Raw genomic sequence first — 14,381 nt, 5'->3', positions numbered from 1 at the left:
CAAACAAAGAGAGGAGTAACACCCTCTCTTGTCACTCATGTCAACATAAATTTATGCTCAGAGCGTAGGTGTAGGAACAGCATCGGTATGTATATGGAACATCGGGAGAGGAAGCTCTATCGGTATTTACAGTTTTTCTACTATCTTGCCAGAGAGACGTCATCTCCAAATGAGAAATGGATGTATTTTGAAACAGTGGTGGTGGATCGGATTTCTTCTTTCTAGTGTTAATATTTGCTCTTGAATCGTACTTAATACCTGGTAACACCTCAATCAGTTGTCAAAAATAAACTTAAAAATGTGTAAGGCTTATCTCATTGGTCAGTATAAAGATCAAGGTCTTCCCTTCCCTTCCCTTCCCTTCCCTTCCCTTCCCTTCCCTTCCCTTCCCTTCCCTTCCCTTCCCTTCCCTTCCCTTCCCTTCCCTTCCCTTCCCTTCCCTTCCCTTCCCTTCCCTTCCTTCCCTTCCCTTCCCTTCCCTTCCCTTCCCTTCCCTTCCCTTCCCTTCCCTTTTTTTCTTTTTTTCTTTTTTCTTTTTTTCTTTTTTTCTTTTTTTCTTTTTTTCTTTTTTTCTTTTTTTCTTTTTTTCTTTTTTTTCTTTTTTTCTTTTTTTCTTTTTTTCTTCTTTCCTTTCCTTTCCTTTCCTTTCCTTTCCTTTCCTTTCCTTTCCTTTCCTTTCCTTTCCTTTCCTTTCCTTTCCTTTCCTTTCCTTTCCTTTCCTTTCCTTTCCTTTCCTTTCCTTTCCTTTCCTTTCCTTTCCTTTCCTTTCCTTTCCTTTCCTTTCCTTTCCTTTCCTTTCCTTTCCTTTCCTTTCCCCCCAGTATTGTTTTTCTGTTCTCCTTCTCACTGCAGTCTTGATTTTGTTTCTTGTCCCTTAAGTATGTTTCCAATGTGTTGCTGAAACATTTTCCCTTTCAATCCTAAAAAAGGAGCTGTCACTGGTGAAGATCAGAGCTTATCCCTGAGCCCAGGAGCTGTCACCTTAGTCTTCCAATCGGACAAGGACGACTTCATTTCTCATGTAAATGCATTTGTCAGGTTTGCGTATTGTTTTTTTCAGGAATGGAAAGTGTGTATAGAATGGATTTAAAATCAATTTTAAATGTAAAACGTCAGGGCAAAAAAGTTCTAATTTCAACCTCTGCACACAATTTGCCAGCTGTGGGACTAGGAGTTTTCTTATTTACTGTGTTTTGTTTAACGTGTCTGAAGTTTAATGGACAGCAATCAAGGCGTGCTAGAAATCTGAAAGCACTTTATGCTTTGTTCTCTCCGTCATTTTGGTATAACAAACTAGCTTATGTTTTAAACCCTCCATGAGGTTAGTGGTTTCCCTAAAGGTAACAAGTCCCTGTGTGCTACAGTAAGACAGTAACAAAACATGAAGTATAGAAGTTCATCCTGTCATTATTCAGCTTCTGCCTATGGACAGACAACTACGCTTATTTAAAGCGGTATCACCTTGAAACCTAATCAGCATTTTAAAAAGGACTTTGTAGCAGTTACTGGCCTTTGTCCTGGAGGGCTGAGGTTTGTTTTGTTTTGTTTTACATTCAGCATTTCCATTTCTAGCTTACATTCCCCTGTTGTTTTGCATGAGGAAAACATGCAACTTTAGAAAGGAGAACGGAAAGAGCTGCTTTTTAGTCTAACTTTTCAGTTTGTCGTAGGAGTTTTAAATGTGGTAGGAGTAAAACACCAGAAGTACTGCTGCCAAAGTTATATTCAAACTCGTCTTTCTTGGAGAAGCAGAAGAAGCCCAGGGAGAAATAAATTTGCAAACATGCTCTTCATGCTCTCCTTTCCCAAGATTTCTCTGAGATATAGCCCATCCTCTGTGGGTTTTGAGGTATATGGTTCCCAGGAGTGAAAAGGAGGGCCAAACATCTCTCCTCTTGGATCTCAACATGCCAGGGCTTTAGTGTACTGCCACTTACGGCTCCGCTTTTTCACCTGGAAAAAGCAACCGCATGATGTAGACTGAGGAGCCCTCACAAATTAACTTGCCATCACCAAGTGACGCCCAGAAAAGGTGTATTTAAAAGCTAGGCTCATTATAGAATCACAACAAACCCCTCATGACTGGTGCAGTAGACAGTGAGGTAGAGGGCGAGCCCTGGAAAGACAGAAGAAAAGTAGCAGTGAGTTCTGGGTACCTTTGTGCAGACGAAACAGAAAAACGCAGGCAGTGAAGTAATAGTGTTCCGTTACTAATGCCAGCAATAGATAATTGCAACAATTATCTATTAGATCATAGGTACTAATTAACAGATAATTGCGCAACTCCGGAAATCAATAAATAACTGATTCCCCTCAGAGAATGTCTTCTACATTTTTACATTAAAAAGACTCCAGAGTTGTAATGGATTAAAATCCTACGGAAGGGAAAGAAATGGCATCAGCCACTAGTTCTGCAGAAGCGAAAAGTAATACTGATAGAGTTTAGATGGAAATTTTCACTTTGTGTGTTTAGTTTGGGGATTCTTTTTAAATCATTCATACCAGCGATTTAGTTCTTAAGGCTGTTTCTTTGAGATTAAGTGACAGGACTTCTGTTACTCTTTTCTTCTTGGAATGCTTCTTGATATTCTTACGTCAACCAGAACTTCTGTCTCTGTTGCAGATGTGAACAATGACCGTAGCTAAGAAGCCCAAATCTTCAAAGCCTAAAAAGCCCTCTTCAAGGCGGTCTGGCAAATCCAAGAAACCAAGTACTAAAATACTGATGTCACGCACCGCCAACTGGGGCCGGATAGTGCCTGCAGAAGATTCAAGCCAAGTCTCTGTGGCCCAAGGACGTGGAGGTGCTATTTACTGTAGATCATCTGAAAAATCTAAGGCTTTTGCCCCAAGAGATCTAAGTAAGTGTGCGTTTTATCCTGCCTCCATTGTCTTCAAAGCAAAAGTAGAAAATGCAGTTCTTACTTGTTGCACTGATAGAGAAGGGGACTACTGTGAACAAAGACTTCAAAAGCGAATCCCCTAAGGCAACTGAAGTGACTGATGTTACAGAAATTAATTTTGATGTATTTACAGTCAACAGAGAAATATGGGGAGCTTTTTGTAATGCACAGATTCCTCCATGTCTTTTCTGTTTTGCAAAGAAAAGTGTTTGATTGTTGCTATTCACAGCTTCCATTTTTCACAGGTTTTTTGAAGGATAACATTGCTCAGGAAAAGATCTGGTATCTGTAGGGGTACCGTCATTCCTAGTTCCTAGTTTTTACGTTTTTACCATATAATTTCAAGTCTAAGTTTGTGGTTTAAGTTATAATAAGGAAAAAAACAGTAGTTGAGTTAATCAGGTTAAAGATTATAGATGGAGAGGAACTTGGCATTAGGTGCTACAAACAGAATGGCAGTTAGCCTTGCCTTAGAAAAATTAAAATGGTTGACTAAAGTTGTTTGTTTTTTGTTTTTTTTTTTCCCCAAAACATTGTGTTGACCAGCCAATTTGAATTTGGTGGTATTAAAGCTGTCTGCAATAAGTTTTTCTGGTTTGGATTGTAGCTAGCTCCTCTAGGTGCTCCTGCAGAATAGTATTTTTTTAAATACCTTTCTTAGAAACAAACAAACAAGATCTCTTTTTAAATTTAACTTTCTTGCAGTCGTTAATGATGGAATTGCTCCGCCACAGAGCCTTCTTTTTCCACCTGAGAAGATTTGTATGGATTGGCGAGAAACACAAAGTGTTGGAGTTGGCCTGTACAATCTTGGCAACACATGTTTTCTTAATGCTACTCTACAGTGTTTGACCTACACACCCCCACTTGCCAATTACATGCTTTCTCTTGAGCACAGCCAGTCATGTGAGTACTTTCTAACAGTATTTTGAATCTGTTGGATAGCTCTGAAGGTGAAAGAACAGCAGTGATTCTGTGAGATAAGCTTATTTGCCTGATTTTACCTGTAGAAGCTGGCTTTGAGCACTGTATTAGCAGTGGGCTCCGAATAGCATATGGAGTGCAATTAATGCACCATGGTTTATTTATTTAGTTATTTATTTGATTGTTTGTTTATTAAAGGATCATTTATTGCTTCATGGGAATAATGAAGTGCATTGGACAGTAATGCATTTAGTAGTAATTTTAGAGAGTAATACATTTTGCAGGCTGTGGAGTTCACATTCCTGTCAGCCTTTACAACTGCGACTTTGCAGTAGTCTTTTAGATTTCTCATCACAACATGCATTTGAATACAGGCTTAGTGGATATTTTTATTCTGTAAAGTTGTGTGAAATGAAATGTTACAAGACTGTTGGGACATTGGCATCTTGGGAGAATAGAATGTAGCAAGGAGAGTGGATATTGTATCTATAGTTTAAATTGTACGTAGATGTTTGTAGTTGTGGATATTTCGCTGGACTGGGATGCTTTGTTCTTTCACTCTTCAGGTCGTGAACAAGATTTTTGCATGATGTGCACGATGGAGACTCACATTAACCAGGCCCTGCGTTGCACTGTTGATGCCATCGAGCCTACGCATGTTATCAGTAATCTCAGTCGTAAGTGGCTTCAGATGTGTTTCTTTTCGATAGCTTGTAATCTTCAAATAATCATTTGATGTGTCTAAGTGGTTTTAACACTCAAATGAAGAGAGATTTTAGAAATACAAGAACGATTTCATTTTTAAATGAGGTCAATACTATCATCTTCTTATTTAGGAATAGGACAACATTTCCGTTTTGGCAGTCAAGAAGACGCACACGAGTTCTTGCGCTATACTGTTGATGCTATGCAGGAAGCGTGCTTGAACGGAAGCACCGAGTAAGCATAAACAAGTTCACTTTCATACATTCTCTAGCACCTTCTAGTCCTTTATTTACTCTCAGAAATGATCTCTAGCACTTTTTAGTGCCTTATTTACTATCAGCAACGAAAGTCTACATCATCCTTGGTTTTCATCAAACTCTTTGAAGAGTTAACTCTGTGCCTTAAATCTTCTGAGGTCTGATTATAATTTATTTCCAGATTGGACAGATCTTCTCAAGCTACCACCATCATTCATCAAATATTTGGAGGATTTCTAAGATCGAGAGGTACTTGAAAAAATATTCCTGTCCTTAGAACTGATCTGTGTCTTTTGTCGGTAGTAAAGCAGTCTGTAGTTTGTCTAAAGTAGTATCTGTCAACAACTTGAATTTGGACAGTTAGTCTCCTTCACATAATGTTAAGCATTTATATTTTGCTTCCAGTGAAGTGCTTGAATTGCAAAGCAGTTTCGGATACGTATGAGGCATTTCTTGATATCACTTTGGATATAAAGGTAAGATGTTTTCTAAATATAATTCATGATGTTTAAGTACATGCATGACTTTCTAAATTAAACTTGTTTAACTTAAAAAACCAAACCACATATAATGTTAAAACATAAGAGCTTGGTGGTGCTAAGGAAGTGGATTGGACTTTGTCCTTCCGTGGAACCCATGTAAATAGTCTCCACATTTGCATTGGGTTTAAGGGGAAAGAATTCTCTTTCTGCAAAAATTATAATGCTGTCATACTTCTTTGTTGTTCTACCTGAATATACATCTAATTGTTAGACTGATGAATTTGTCCCCAGTATTGATGACAAAGCACATTATAGATGCTGTCTAGGCTACTGGAAAAGTATTTGTTCCAAAGTCAAATGCCTTCCAGGTGAGGTCAATGCTGAGCATGCTCTTTCTGCCTCCTTCTTCACAGTAGATCGCTTGAGTATGTTAGTAAGATTCTCTTATAAACTACTAGTATGTCTGTGGAATTCTGAATTACGGTGACTTTACGCTCTTCTTTCTCACTGCTTTAGGTGGTTTCATCTGTTAGCAGAGCTCTGGAACTCTTTGTGAAACCTGAAGAGCTGGATGGAGAGAATTGCTATAAATGTAGCGAGTAAGATTTTGACGTCAGTTTTCTATGTTGCATGACTCTGTTGGACTACCTCTAAACTTTGGATCTACTTACAAGTTTTGTGGAAGTTTATAAAAGACTTGGATTTTTGTTTCTTTGGAGGGGGGAAGTCTTGTTCATAGGCATTCCCTATGGGTTTGCAATTCTCTGGCTTGTATTTTGCCATCAGAATTCAAAAAGAGCTACTTTTGTTCTTTCTATTTATTAGCTCTCGACAGTACTTTTCTTGATGTAAACTGCCCAGTTTCCGTTGTTCTCTGGGCTAGTGGCTAATTTTCACTGCTTACACCGTAGGTCCTACCTTGGAGCGGGCAATGTGTCAAACTGAACTATTTTGTTTCAAAGGATGGCAGATGGTTTCAGTGTCTTTCCAGACAAGCTCAGTACATGAAGACTTCCTACTGTTAAATGTTTCCCTCCTGTAGAATGACCATGTGCTTCTGTTGTATTTTTGATGTTGATAGTCGACCTATGTTGGAGATTATTTGCAATTTCTAGTCCTGGGGACCAAGGCTCTCTCGTTCCGCTTTCAGTATTTGTATTTCCCTTGAAAGCTGAAAGAATGTATCCAGGACTGGAGTTCAAATAGCCACTTTTGTAGACCAAGAAATGGTACCTTGCCATCCAACCTGGTAATACCCTTTTGTGAGAGATTCCTGTTCCCGCTATGCTCTGAGTTGTTGGGAAAATTTACCTTCTTCTCTGTATTAACAAACCTGACACGCAGTGCGTGGGTTTATGAAAAGAAAAAAGACCAACCTATTATGCAAGTAAATATCATTCAAATAGCATAGGCATGCGTGAGACATTAAAAGGAGTTTGTTTTGGGGGCGAAAAAAGAAGATGCCTTCAAACACTTATCTCTGCTTGTTTTTAAGGTGTAAAAAGATGGTTCCTGCGTCCAAGAGATTTACCATACACCGTTCTTCCAAGGTTCTCACAATATCACTGAAAAGATTTGCAGATTTCACAGGTGGAAAGATCAACAAGGTATATTTACCACTGTAATGCAACTATATCATTGTGTAATGGGACATCCCCCAAAGCTGAAAGTTGTTAATATTTTCAGACAATAATTGTAGACTAACGACTATGGCTTATTCTTTCTCTTAATATCAATAAAGTTCCCGCTTGACAAGAAGCATATGCTTTCCTCTGAGAAGGCTGATTCATCAGGAAACAGTTCTCTGCAACTTCTAGTCTTAACCGTTGTTTATGGGAAGACTTATTTGTAGTGAATCAAGAAATATATTCTAGAAATATATTCTAGAAATAAATTCTAGTCTGTGTTTTTTGGAAGTGTTTTTCTCCGGCTAGTCCACGAAGTACTCTGGGATAATTTTTCTATCTTCTTGGTGTCTCTTTAGGAGGTGAAATATCCGGAGTATTTGGACCTGAGAGCCTACATGTCGCAGTCAATGGGAGAACCACTGCTCTATGCCTTATATGCGGTGCTGGTACATCATGGTGTCAGCTGTCACTCAGGACACTATATATGCTATGTAAAGGTAGAAGTCAACAGCATTTCTAACAGGGTAAAGGTTGTGCTGGCAAACCAATTAAAGCATGACTAGCAGCTACTGTTTCTAGGGAAAAAGATTTCATTATATTTTTATTTGACATGTGTGTATTTTGTTCCTATCCGTGATTTCAATTGGAAAACGTGCAATTCACCTGAAGAAATCGTTGTCTTTATTTGCAGGCTGGTAATGGACTTTGGTATCAGATGAATGATGCTAAAGTAGTGCGTACTGACATTAAAAGAGTTCTTGGTCAGCAAGCTTACATACTTTTTTATATCAGGTAATAACAAATCTTAAAATGTGTTCAGAAGAGATTTACTTTCCTGTTATTGATATTTTTCTGTTTTGCAAGTGTTTTTCTTGCTATCCCAGGAGAAGATTATTATTTGTCTAATTCAGTTCTGTCTAACCTGAAATTCTCTGTGTCGTTTATTATCTTTTGTTGCTTGGCCTTAAACTGCAGCACTTGTGTAAATTGCTATCTATGTGTTATCTGTAGCTGGCTAATTTAGAGAAGGAGAGAAATGAAGGTCATCTGTGGTGTAAGAATGAATTCTTGCTGTGCAAGTGATAGTCTTAGTAGGAAGACTGTTCTCTACTTTTCAGTCTGTACTCTTGGCGAAGCCTTCTGTAGAGAAGGCTTCCATATCGTATGAGCTGTTCCTCTAAAATGATAGGATGGGATTTAATCCAAGAGTAGGCTGAAAGAAAAACTAAACTACGATCACTGCTCTTTTCTGAAGGCGCTATGATTTGACACTTGGAGAACGTGCGTTTTACTTGCCAGCACCATCTTATCCCTGTTCATTCTCTCCGGGTCAGCAGGGGGCTAATAGTAAGCAGGCTGGATTTATGGGACCACGACTTCTTCCTCATATGATTAAGGTAATTCAGGGAAGCGGGAGGGCAGATAACGGCACCAAACTGCTAGTGGGTTTGGGGTTTGGTGTGGGGTTTTTTGTTTGGTTTTCGGCATCTGAGTTTTGTTTTCCTTCCCACGCCGCAGCTTTCTTCACAGCCCTCATGCTACAGCCAGAGTCATTCAAACAGTGGTTACTGCTAAATTGTGCAGCCATGCGACTCCATTACTTTATAGCTCCAAGACAGCTTTCTAAAGCACAGAGAGCTACGCTCTTTGACTATTTAAGCAGAGTGTACTAATCCTCAAATCATTTAAAAGAGGACTTGTTTTTCCTATCCTCGTCACTTTAGCTAAGACAGGGAAAACTAATTGTCTTATTCCTGAGCACCAGAACAATTACTTCAGGCTTTTCAGGGTATGTTTAAAGGGGAAAATAAATATATTTGGGAATAGCAGCAGGTAATGTTAAGTTGCTTGGCTGGTTTTCAAAGATGATGTTAATTTGATACCAATCTGCAGTAAACGAAAAGCAGGAATTGAATACGCTTATTGGACTTGCATTTATCCTTAAAGGGCAGTGTGTTTTTCTTTTTAGGTGTTAAGACCATTTGTAGAAACACTCAGTAGGAGAGTTTTGTGTTTGAAAATGTTACATGCAGTGTTTGCGTTAATCCATCTTGCAATTTCTTCTTTTTAAATACAGAATTCAAGCCGTTTAAATGGAAATGGATCCATAAAAGAGGACACAAAGACCACTGGTGTCACCCTAAAAAGGCCATCTTCAGCACCACCAATGGCCTGTGTTCAAAACCAGGCAATTACCAGGCCTTCAATGACTGATACGTCAAGAAAACAGAAGATCACCATCAGTATTCACAATAAATTGCCTGCTCGTCAGACTGTGTCACAGCCTGACTTTCTTAGCAGTGCTGTGGAGGATGAAGATCTCTACCAGGCTGTTCCTTCATCCACAAGTACAAATTTGGTAATGCAAATGAAGCAAATGCAAACAAACAAAAAAGTTTCTGATGAAATTTTTGTGGAGCCAACAGTGAATGAAAATCCTAAACTCAGCTCTGATAACACAGTCCCTTATGGTGCAGAATCTTCAGGAAAATCTGAGGAGGAGTCAAAGGGCTTATTTCAAAGGAATTTGAAATGCAATGCAATGTCCTCTAATGGAATTTTGGTTGGAAAGGTAGTCCGTACATTGCAGCATTCCGATTCTTCCTGTCAGAATGCTGACAAAGGAAGATCCCAGCATGAGCTGCCAAAAAGAGATTCACTAAATGGTGCTATTAGGCTAGTTAATGAATCTAAAGAAAACGGACTGAAACTTGATGATTCCACTTGCCGAGTTGAACCTGTTAAACCTTCTGAGATGTTCTTTTCTAAAACAAATGGATTGCTTGAAACATAGATTTGCTCCATCAAGAATTTCTCACCTACGATGTATTCGGGAGTGTTTATTGTGTTCCTAATTCAGGTGAAATACTGAGAAAACACAGCACACATGTGATCGTAAGACTTTGTGGTATTATCCCCTTAGAATTTGCAGACCTGAGCTTATATTAGAACTTGTCAACTTAAGCTCAGCTGAGATAAAAATTCCTAAGTTTCATAAAGTAGATTTTGGGGGGTGAGTCGGGGTTATCTTTGAAGTGTAGATAATGCATACAACTCACAGCGGTCTTGCTTACCATTTAATGGAGAAATTCTGACAAGACTAGTCCTCAGTACTACTACAAATAGTATTTTTTTGTCTGCTGACTTGTGCGTTTTAATTGCAGATGCCTGGAGCTATGCCTTCAGTCAATCGAGAAGTCATCACGGAGTCCTTCACAGCCAGCCAGCTGAACAGCTTGTCAGAGGAAATGAGGTAAAATGAGCACAGTCTGATTAAGACAAGACTTTATGGAAGTTCGTTACAGTTTTATCTGTCTACTAATAGTATTTAATGGAAGGATTTAAATTAGTACAATTCCATACTGTGTGTCCAGTGTCACGAACAGAACTAATGATCAGCACTGAGCATATCACTCTGATGCAGGTTGGTGCCTCAAGGAGAACTTGTGTTCCTTTATAGAATGTTTTTCCATTTTTCTCCACTGTCTGGAGAAACACTGGCTGTTCCCCGCTCGCCCCTATGCCTTTTTTCTCAGAGCATCAGGTGGAAGGAGACAGATGCGTTTGCTTTTTTAGTGCAATGGCTTCAGAAGCAAGAGGGGAAAAAGCACTTTCTCTGGGAGCTGAAGAAGGTGTCCTAATCACAGGAGAGGTTTCTAAATGGCATATCTTTGCGAGGGTTCCTGTAGTCCAGAGGTTTTTGTTTGTTTGTTTGCCTTTGGAAGGTTTTACTCTTAATATTCACGTCCTTCAGCAGAAGTGAGAAATGGGTTTTTATTTTATGCAGTGTTGCGGAACCTCCGAAATCTCCTGGGAATGATGAATACCTCGCCCAGTACCAATGTGATGACCGTGGAGACAAGGAGAAAGCAAGAAGATCAAAGGAACGTGACCTCATTTCAAAAGAAAATGTTTTGTACGGCAAAGACTCTTCTGAGCCTGGTGAGAAATTGCGGCAAACTTCCTCTCTCAAGTCTGACACTGAATGTAGCTCTAACAATCTTTCTTCCTTAGCTATTGCAGATAGACGCCAAGATACAAAGGATACTAAAACCACTGACAAAGAGCATTACCGAAGAAAGAGGGAACATGCTCCTAGTGAAGAGAAGGAGAGTCAAAAAGCAGGTCCTTCCAGCAAGAGGAGGTGTTCTCAGAGCGTGGAATTTGTTGAGCAAAAGAGTCACAAGCAGGAGTACTGGGAGGGAAACAGGTACAGATCTTTCCCTCGTGAAAGAAACAGCCCTGAGAATGGCAGAAGAGCAGTCAAATATTCAAAGTACAGATCTGGCAGCGGAGGAAGATCAGAACAAGGTAGCAATAGGTACTACCGATCCAAAGGGGAAAGAAGTTGGAGCAGAGAAAGATACTATCGAGACGAAGCACGGAGATGGGAAAGATGTAGCTATTACAAGGATTACTATTCACCTCATGCGACAGGAGACAGTAGAGAGAGAAAGTTCTCTCACGGCGATGCAGCCTTTGACAGATTGACTGCAACTTACTACAGCAGGTCACATAAGCATTATCATTACAAAAGCGGATGGCCTCACGGTTCCCTCTTGAGAGAGGAAGATGTACGTCGCTTTAGCACACCCCGAGCAGACTTGCATCGTTGCTCGGTACCTCAGCAACATTCCAGAAGACATTCTCGTGAAAGACATGCGCTTCCACCTGTGTCAGCTCATTTGGAGAACTGTCGCCAGAAAAATGAAACAGAAGGAAACAGAAAAAGAAAATATACCCATGCAGAAGGTAGTGAAAGTGAAATAGAAAGGAAAGACAGAAAGATAGAAAAGGAGCTTGTAGGTGGTGAAAAAAATGCAAAAATATCACAAGTTCTGGAAGAAAAAGAAGTCTAAGGATAAACATGGAGAGAAGGATTCCAAGTAAGCAAGGATTCCAGCATACTCCGCATTTTTTATCCTAAGTCTTTTCTGGGTGCTTCTCATGTCTTCCTTTTTTTTTTTTTTTTTTTTCTGGTAGTTTCTAAGTTATTTAGATAGCATCAGCTGGCTGGGGATCATGTTGTTAGGTTGATCAGTGAAGACAGGAAAGCTCTTGCTGAATTGTGTCAGAGCACTAGCTTTGGACCACATAGTTTGAATCACATCCGTACACCATTCCAGATTAGGTTAAAAGATTTTTTCTGCTTGCACATATTCCAGAGCTAGCCGTTGTTAATGATCTGTGTACAAACCAGGACCTATGGTCCTTCAATCTGACGGCTTAAGTTTGCTGCATCTAAAGTAAGTTGCGTGTGCACAAAGCACCACAAAATAGCTGACATGCTGCAAATCATCACCTGTGGTAAAATAAATCAATTTTCATATAGGCAACAAGTGCCACATCTTTTTTTCCCTTTTTAACTTGCATGTTTCTTTCAGACTTCATGATTTGTGTTTCTGTGCGCTTCACTTTGACAATGCCAATCGCAAGCGTAAGAAAAAGAAGAAAAAGGAGAAGAAAAAGAAGAAAAAGGAGAAACACCAGGAAAACGAAAGGCTCCTTGGAACACTTAGATCCTCGTTTCCAGAAGATAACGCGGGAGAAGAAGGAAGAATCCCATCCTCCAGATGGCTCTTCATGTCAGTAATGCAGAAGTGAGAGCAGTAAACAACCTTACAAGGAAGGGAAGACTTCCAGTGCAGGCGAAAGCAAGAAATACAGCTCCATCACATCCAACGACTATACTAAAGGTAAGCGGCCGCAGCATGTGTGAGGAATTCCTTTTATATTAATCTCGAGATTATTTCAAACAGTCTTGAAGTGCTTGATGACTTAACAGTCTGCAGATTTATTATCAAATCAAAAAAAAACCCCACTTGGTAGACTATTTTTTTCCCAGTTTTGAATGGCCACTAGGAAAGAAGGCCTGAAATAAAGAGGTTAAAGGCAAATGGTTTTCATTTGGTTTGATGATGAAGTGGCAAACAAGATGAAGAGTTGCAAGCTCCCTTCTTAAATTCAGTCCAGCCAAGTAGGAAAAGTAAATGTGGACAGCTGTATCTTGGCAAAGAAGACAGTAGGGAGCAAGGAGGTTTAGCAGTCAAGATGGAAGGTGATGCCATGAGGCTTAGAGGCTAGTAATGTTCTAATGAACATGGCCAAGTCTTGCGCTGGGCAGCCTGCTTGGGTCCAAAGCCTGCAGTCCTCCCCAAGATGTCGGCGAGGGGCTGGTGAGCCGTTGGGATGGAACCCCCGTTGCCCGGGTTCCCCAAGCAACCGCCCCACTCTCCAGCCACCATGGCAGGTCCAGCAGCCGGCTCCCGCTCCTCCCGGGGCTGCGGCCCTGCTGGCGAGCCCAGCGCCCCAGAGCTCAGCCCAGCGGCCTTTTTCCCACAGAGGGTTTCCCCAGACGGCTTCCGCGGCTTGCGCAGACGCAAAACTCCCCCTTCGTCGTCCCAGCCGTGCCGCCAACGGTGGCTGCCTGGCTGCTGCCCTCCCTCCCCGGAGCGACGGCGCTGCCCTTGCAGCCCCCGCAGGTACCCACCCTCCCCTCCGCGCTGCCCCAGGCCACCGTCTGGCACGTGGTGCCAGGGGTCCAGGGGCAGGTGCTGCAGCTCCCCGCCGGGGTGCAGCTGCCACCTGGGGGGCACCTCCCAGCCCAGGGGCACCACCTGCAGCTTGGGCAGCTCCCCGCCGGGGGGCAGCTCCCTGCTGTGGGGCAGCTCCCCGCCGTGGGGCACCAGCTGCAGCTGGTGCAGCTCCCCGCTGTGGGGCAAAATCTGCAGCTGGTGCAGCTCCCCGCTGTGGGGCAAAACCTGCAGCTGGTGCAGCTCCCCGCTGTGGAGCAAAACCTGCAGCTGGTGCAGCTCCCAACCATGGGGCACCAGCTGCAGCTGGTGCAGCTCCCCGCCGGGGGGCAGCTCCCCCACACCACTCCTCCCTGTGCCCCCGTCCATCAGTGGGGACAGCCCATGGTGACGGGGACACTGGTACCCCACCATGCGCTGGGGCTGGGGCCCAGGGCCGTGCTCCATGGGGAGCTCCTGCACCCCGCAGGCACCTGCCTGTTGCAGGCCCCCGCCCAGCGCAACCCCCCGCCACCCCTCGTCCCGGGGCCTCCGCTGCGGGGGCAGGCGCTCCCCACGCCCCGCACCCTGAGCAGCAGCCAGGGGCAGCTGCCGGAGCCCTGCTTGCACGCCGTGGGGCTCAGCAAGGACCAGGGGACCCCGCTGACCGGCCCCACTCCCCCCGAGCCTGCCCAGGCTCCAAGGACCGCCAGCACCCAGACGGCGACGCCTGACAGTGAGTTTGGGGCTGGCACAGCCGGCCACTGGGCGCCCCACACCCAGGGGCCATGGGAAAGCTGACATCGCCCGTCTTGGGGGATTTTCTTGCTTCGTCCTCAGCGGCGACAGCCCCGCAGGTGCCTGAGGAGCCCCCGCAGCTGCCCGAGCTGGGCCCTGATGCCTTTGCCGAGGCCTTTCCAGAGCTGGCAGGGGACAGCCAGCAGCTGCAGCACATGCAGGACGAGCTCCT

At 42.6% G+C, this 14,381-nt stretch overlaps 1 pseudogene across 1 annotated transcript; it reads left to right on the top strand.

Annotated features, from left to right (window-relative positions):
* Positions 1-2,632: 2,632 nt before the first annotated feature.
* Positions 2,633-11,849, top strand: LOC311216487 (ubiquitin carboxyl-terminal hydrolase 42-like; annotated as a pseudogene). Its single transcript has 14 exons — positions 2,633-2,861; positions 3,609-3,809; positions 4,394-4,504; positions 4,664-4,766; positions 4,971-5,038; positions 5,195-5,265; positions 5,788-5,870; positions 6,767-6,878; positions 7,256-7,396; positions 7,591-7,691; positions 8,155-8,296; positions 8,977-9,684; positions 10,064-10,152; positions 11,134-11,849. The product of its transcript is annotated as a ubiquitin carboxyl-terminal hydrolase 42-like (transcript).
* The last annotated feature ends 2,532 nt before the right edge of the window (positions 11,850-14,381 follow it).

The sequence above is a fragment of the Netta rufina genome, assembly GCF_964035555.1.
Source record: "Netta rufina genome assembly, chromosome: 18".
Classification (NCBI taxonomy): domain Eukaryota; kingdom Metazoa; phylum Chordata; class Aves; order Anseriformes; family Anatidae; genus Netta; species Netta rufina.
Note: the sequence above shows the minus strand (reverse complement) of the source record. Positions and strands in the feature narration are given on the sequence as shown.